The following is a 7,631-nucleotide window of genomic DNA, read 5'->3' on the forward strand; positions in this document are numbered from 1 at the left end:
CAGTTTTTCAGGTACTCCACAGCAGCATCTGGCCCATGAGGGTTAGGGAGCATCATTCCCAGGTAGCCTCCCGTCCTTTTATCGTGGCTGTTTTAATTGTGGGGAGCCTAGCCATATACAGATGGAGTGTCCTTACCCCGTAGGATGATTTCAACACCCCAATAGGCTAGAGCAATGGTCCCAGCAACTAAGGGAGCAATGGCAGAGGACGTCCACAAAATGGGCGAGGAGGAAGTCCAAGAGGCTATGGGGGCTGAGGTAAAGGTAGTGCAGGTCAAGAAGTAGCCCAACAAGGTAGTGAGATAACCCGTCAGGATGATCGGGCTCATTTTATGCATTTTCGAGCAAGACTGAGGCAGGGGCGTCTGTCGTAGTTATCACAGGTATTATTCTTGTTTGTGACTAGATGCCTACTATTTTATTTGATCTGGGTTCCACTTATTCCTATGTGTTTGTAAAATATGCATTGGGTTTTGATGCACTGTGTGATATATTGAATGTCACTGTTCATGTTTCTGCCTCTGTTGGAGAGTCAGTCATAGTCACCCATGTGTATCGTGCTTGTTCTATTGTGTTTATAGGATACCAGACTTGGGTTGACTTAGTGATTCTAGACATGACAAGTTTTTATGTGATCTTAGGCATGACTTGTTGTCCTCTTACTTTGATGTACTTAATTGCACTGCAAAAACTGTGGCTCTAGAGATCCCGGGGAAGGAAAGATTAGAGTGGGAAAGGGTGTACAAGCCTAAGCCAACTAAGATCATATCCTTTCTCTAGGCTAGAAAAATGGTGGAGCCGGGTTGTTTGTCTTACTTGGCCAACATCCGAAATGTGGAGGTAGAGTTTTCTATTATTGAGTTATCCCAATAGTGTGTGAATTTTCAAAAGTTTTCCCTTTAGACTTGCCTAGTATGCCTCCTGATCGAGATATAAATTTCTGCACCAACCTAGAATAGGGTACTCGTCTAATTTCTATTTTTTCCTACCGTGTGGCTCTGACAGAGTTAAGAGAGCTTAAGGCTCAGATTCAGGAGCTTCTTGACAAGGGGTTCATTCATCCTAGTGCTTCTTCTTGGGGTGTCCTAGTGTTGTTTGTCAAAAAAAATAATGGTAGAATGAGAATGTGCATTGACTACCGACAAATGAATAAGGTCACCATTAGAAATAAATACCCTCTGCCTCGTATTGATAAACTTTTTGATCAGTTGCAAGGTGTTTCAGTCTTCTCAAAGATTGATCTCAAGTCTGTGTATCATCAGTTGAAAATTATGCCCGAGTATGTGCCCAAAATAGCTTTTAGGATCAGGTATGAGCATTATGAATTTTTAGTGATGTCCTTTGGGTTGACCAATGCACCTGCAACCTTTATGAGTTTGATGAATGGGGTGTTCAAGCTATTCCTGGATTTGTTCGTGATAGTATTTATAGACGATATATTGGTATATTAAAAAAGTGAACAGGAACATGAAGATCATCTTTGCATTGTTTTAGGTGTTTTGGGAAGATAAAAGTTGTATGTAAAATTATCTAAGTCTGAATTTAGTTGCCTTCAGTTACCTTTTTAGTCCATGTTGTTTCCAAAGAAGGAGTAATGGTGGACCCACAAAAGATGAAGGCAGTTAAGAAGTGGGCTAGGCCTAGTTCCATGATCGAGCTTAGAAATTTTTGTAGGACAGACTAGTTATTATCGCTGGTTCGTGAAAAACTTTGCTTTTATTACTACTCACTTGACCAGACTGACTAAAAAAGAGGTGTCATTCGAGTGGACTGCCAAGTGAGAAGAGAGCTTCCAAAATCTCAAGACTCTTCTGACCACAATACCAATTTTGATCCTGTCGGTCGAAGGTAAAGACTTTATTATTTATTGTGATGCTTCACATTCCGATTTGGGTGTCGTGTTGATGCAGAATAAGAATGTTGTAGCATATGTTTCGCATCAATTGAAGGTGCATAAGAGGAACTATCCGACTCATGACTTGGAGTTGGTAGCGATAGTGTTTGCACTGAAAATCTGGAGATATTATCTGTATAGCGTCAAGTGTGAGGTGTTTACTGATCATCGCAACTTGCAACACGTGTTCACCTAGAAGGACTTGAATTTGAGACAACAAAGGTATATGGAGTTGCTTAAAGACTATGATGTCATTATCGAGTACAATCCAAGTAAGGCTAATGTGGTAACAGACGCATTGAGCCGAAAACCGCTAAGCATGGGCAGTTTAGCTGATTTGGGGACTCTTAAGTGGCCCTTGGCTAGAGAAATTCAGGTCTTAGTGGCCAGGTTTAAAAGGCTAGGCATCTCAGAGAAATGTGGCATATAACCGGAGTTGATCTAAGGCCCATTTTCATAGAAGAGATCAAGACCAAGCAGTTTAAGGATGTGAGCTTAAATGAAATTAAAGGGAAAGTGTTGATGGGCAAGGCCCAAGACTCAACACTTGATGTAGGTGAGGTGCTTCACTATAGGGGAAGTATTTGTTTTCCCGGGTAGATGGACTAATTTAGAAGATTTTGTCTGAATCTCATGGTTCACGATACTCCATTCACCCGGGAGTGACTAAGATGTATCAAGACTTGAAACAGTTGTATAGGTGGCCTGGTATGAAGAAAGATATAGCTGAATATGTAGCCAAGTGTCAGAACTGCCAACAGGTGAAATACGAGCACCAAAGACCTGCAGGTTTGCTTCAAAGAATGTCCATTCCTAAATGGAAGTAGGAGAGAATAACCTTGGATTTCGTGGTGGGACTTTCCAAGACCTTGGGTAAATATGACTCCATATGGGTGGTGGTTGACAGGTTAACAAAGTCAGCGCACGTCATTCCGATTAGAGTGGACTACAATGCAAAACAGCTGGCCAGGATTTATGTGAAGAAGATAGTAAGGCTGCACGAGGTGCCTCTTTCTATCATTTCAGATCGTGGTACACAATTCACTTCTAAATTTTGGGGGAAGTTACATGAAGATTTGGGCACTCAACTCACTTTCAGCACGGCTTTCCATCCACAGAGAGACGGGCAGTCGGAAAGGACTATCCAGGTGTTGGAAGATATATTGAGGGCGTGTGTTATAGACTTCGGGGGACATTGGGACAAGTTCTTGCCCTTGTGTGAGTTATTCTACAATAATAGCTACCACTTCAATATTGATATAGCACCATTCGAAGCCCCATATGAGAAGCGATGCAGGTCTCCCATAGGGTGGTTTGAAGCTGAGAAAGTGGAGTCATTAGGGGTTGACTTAGTGAGGGATGCTCAGTATAAGGTAAGAAGCATCCAAGCTAATTTGCTAGTAGCTCAAAGTCTTCAGAAAGAGTACGCTGACCAAAAGGTAAGGGATATGACATTCGAGGCTGGTGAGCAAGTACTTTTACAATTGTCACCCATTAAAGGGGTAATGAGATTTGGCAAGAAGGGCAAACTCAGCCCTCACTATATTGGCCCTTTTGAAATTATTGACTGTGCAGGGCCAGTGACGTATAGATTAGCCTTACTACATAGCTTGTCTGGGCTACACCGGTGTTCTATGTGTCCATGCTGAAAAAGTACCATGGAGATAAGGACTACATCATTAAATGAGACTCAGTGTTATTAAACAAGGAACTCCAAGTATGAGGAGAAGCCAGTTGCAATTCTTGATCGTGATGTATGGAAGTTGAGGACTAAAGAGATCAACATAGTTAAAGTGCAATGTACACATTATTCAACAGAGGAAGCTACTTGGGAGACTAAGAAAGACATGCGTGACAAGTATCTTCGACTGTTCGACGAAACAGGTACTACTCTATCTCTTCTTTGGCCCTATTTTTCTTAGTTAGACTCGGGGATGAGTGATGGGTAAATTGGTATATCTTGTAACGACCTATCTCCATCATTAAAAATAGGCCAATGGGAAAGGATTTTGGGCCAGAAAATTTTGGGTAGTAACTTTGAAAAAATTAAGCCTAGGCCAAACTTGAATGAATTCTAAGTCAGGTGAAGTCTAGGGTGATAATATGAATGATGAGAGGTCAAATATCTAATTTGATTGGACAGGATGATAGCCAAGATGATACAAAGCATTTACAGCTTCACAGAATCGCATTCGGGCGAGTAAAACTCTCGGAATCGAAGTTGGCGTGAAGGGTATATTTTAATACGTTCTTGGAATGAGGTTTGTTGTGAAATGGGGGATTGGAGAACAAACTCCGAGCTCACTATTTTTGCATATCCCGGCAGAGCGGGATGGGTCCCGCTAGAGCGGAGCAGTCGCTACTTAGGTCGTGATAAAGTGCAGAAATGGTCTTTTTATGCAAAATCAATTTATAAGACTTCAAGAGGCGGCCTAGGGGAGAATTCTATCAATTTCCCACGGATTTCCAACGCTTAAGGTAAGGATTTTACTCCCTACATTCATTCTTTGATTCCTAGAACTTAGAGTTTATGATTGGTAATCATTGGGGGGGGGGTTGAACTGAAAACTAATGGTGGAAAATAGTCCTAAGATGGAGTTAGTATCATGGGTTTAGCCTGGGGTGTGAATTGCATTATATTTCATGATAGTTAGGCCATGGTGTTGATCCTTTATATGTGTTTACTATTTCTAGATCAAGAACGAGAAGAACGTATGTATTTCATATACTTGCATGATCAAGAACGAGAAGAACGTATGTATTTCAATTTAACAAGTATATGAAATACATACGGAAAACTCTTGCATTGTAAGGTTGTTGAAGCATAAATTTGAGGTAGGTGATGGTCTAGTTTTCCGTATGTATTTCATATACTTGTTAAATTGCTTCATGATATGCATGTGTGTATATGAATAGGGAAACCTGCTAAATTATGTGTGAAATGATCACTTACTGGCCTATTTTTTGATGAACCTATTCTTGGCAATATAATGTTGTAAATATTGAACGTATTTGTGATTATGGTATGTTTGGATTGGGTGTCACGTTCCAACACATAATTGGATCGGGTGTCACATTCCGATACATATTTAGATCGGGTGTCACATTCTGACATAAGGTTGATTATTTGTAGGTCCTTTCAGAGGACCTTTGTATGAAGTTATAGCATGTGGAAAATATGGAGTTGTGATATTGCTGAATATGATTGAACTTGAGATTAGTTGACTTATTCTATATATGTATATGCCTATTGTATAGAATTTATTTGTCTATGATCTGCTTACTAGCTAACGCGTGATTCTATCAGTACACCATTGTATTTGTGTACTAATACTACTCTTGCTCTGTCATTTTGTTGAGTATAGGATATATTCAGTTGGTTGCAAAGAGACATCAATTAGAAGAGTAAAGCTTGTTCGAGTTCAAGGGTGAGCTGTTTGTTTCAAACTGTCGTTGACTCTTCTCTGTTCTAGTCCCTTTTTCAGGACTCGGATTTTCAAACACTGTTTAGTTTTATGATTTTTTTGGAGAGTGTTCTCCTTTTTCTTTACATTGACATTTGGTTAGAGTTTTGGTGGACGATTTCCAGTTCTTAGGATATTTCCGTATTTTGTTGTTATAAAAATTGTTAGCTGAGTTTATGGGAACTCAGTATTATTTCTATTTTTATTCTTACTTCTGCAAGTCTTTAATTGTTATCTTTTAAGTTTGACAAGTTGGACTGTAAAAATGGTGTCCCACTGGAAGGTTATTGTGAGTGCCAGTCACGACGAGTCGGGATTGTGACAAGGTTGGTATCAGAGCTTAGGTTCGTTGATCTCGTCGAACCAAAATGACTCTAGCAGAGTCTTGCGGAATGATACGAAGACGTTTGTACTTTTCTTTGAGAGGCTACAGGATTTTAGGAAAAGTTTCATTATTTTCTTTCCTTCATGCTATAACTTGATTCCAATTGGTATCTAACCTCTTTCACTCTCTTATCCGCAGATGGTTAACCCTCGCTATAACGGTGTCAGGCCTATAGCTCCTGTGGATCCAGAAGAAGAGTCATTCGTTCGAGGGCGTGACAGAGGAAGAGGCAAGAGAGGGAGGCGAGGCAGGGGTAGAGAGAGAGAGAGACACCTGCCAAAGTGAAGGTCCCTATTGAAGAGGTGCTGGTAGGTGAGGCCTATCCTACTCCCCAGAATGAGTTTGAGGGAGAGATGGAAGTTGGAGAAGAGCAAGAGTAGGCTGAACAGGAGGAGGACACCCAAACTAGGGCTGCTGGTATCCCCCCTCTGGTATAGGAGAAGGACACCCAAACTAAGGTTGATGATAATAACTAGTCCTCTCATGGGACTATCAACACACACAATTGGTCCTCTCATGGAATCCAAACTTAGACTAATGGCGTGCTGAAACATGGGACCCGATTCATGAATGTGTTGGAACATGACACCAGATTCAATAATGTGTTAAAACATGACACTCGATCCATAAATGTGTCAGAACGTGACACCTATTCCTAACAAGCACAACAATTGATAATCACAATTATAATGAGTAGTCATGAACAGTTACAAACACCCATAACATATTCTTTGCACACAATACATTAAACAGTCAGTTGTTATGATCCAGTTCATGCTTTCTCATCTCACAAATACCCTCATCGGTTCATTGCAAGCATATACAAGAAACAATCATTTCACATGATTCAATTCATCTTTCCTTATTCACATACATATATGCATACAATTGAAGCAGTTAACCAGCACATATGACACATGCGGAAAGACACGACCATCACTTATCCTTAATTCATTAGACAATTTTTCCTCACCCAGTTCACACCAAATTTGATTGCTAAGAATACCCATTTTTCTGTCCATAGCTCGTGCTCGAGGGCCTAACCACAGAACCTCCCCTTAATTTCTCTTACACTAAGAAATGGGTATATATTTAACTACTCAGATAAGCAAATCTAGTCTACTTGGGCGCCAAGCAGTTGTGAAAAGATATCGTGGCTCCAATCCTAGATTTCAGACGCCAGATGGTGAAGATAGGCCCGAATTCCGCCAGTTGGAACCTTTCCTGTTCTGAAATCTCCTTCTCCCTCCTTCCCAAGCCTAGAGCAACCCTTTGATGGTTTTCTGGGTAACTCTTGCCTCTTTTTGGCACTTAGGAAAAAAGGGGGAAATAAAAAAATTGCGACTTAAGTTCTGTTTCGCGATATTCCGCTCTGGCGACAAAGATCCCGCTGGAGCGGCGTCGCCGTGGCGGGAACTATCCCGCTTTGGCGAGATCTATCCTACTCTGGCGGGATGGTGGGGCTCAGTTGGCACGATTTTTCTATGAATTCTCTGTTTTTAATTAACGATTGTTCGGATTGTTACATCAAGATAAATATTTGAACTTTTTGTTTTCCATTTTTGTCCTTTATTTATATTTTTTAGGGGTCAAATTCAAGAAAGTTAATTGCTCATACTTTGAATTATTTCTATTTTCAAGAATAATTTGACAATAATTAAAAGTAAAAAGTGGTGTTCAACTTATGCCCTAATTTTTTTCTTAATTTAGAAAAAATAAATTAAATTAACATAAACAAGTAAATATTGACACCGCAAGAATAATTAACTACTATTATCTTCCCATTTTTATACTTTGTTTTTTAAGTCAAATTGTGCAATAATGAACTGAATGCCTCAAATTTATGAGTTGGCCAGGAAAATAATTCCATATTTATATTTTTCGTCTC

Source organism: Solanum dulcamara, chromosome 10 (assembly GCF_947179165.1).
Source record: "Solanum dulcamara chromosome 10, daSolDulc1.2, whole genome shotgun sequence".
Classification (NCBI taxonomy): Eukaryota; Viridiplantae; Streptophyta; class Magnoliopsida; order Solanales; family Solanaceae; genus Solanum; species Solanum dulcamara.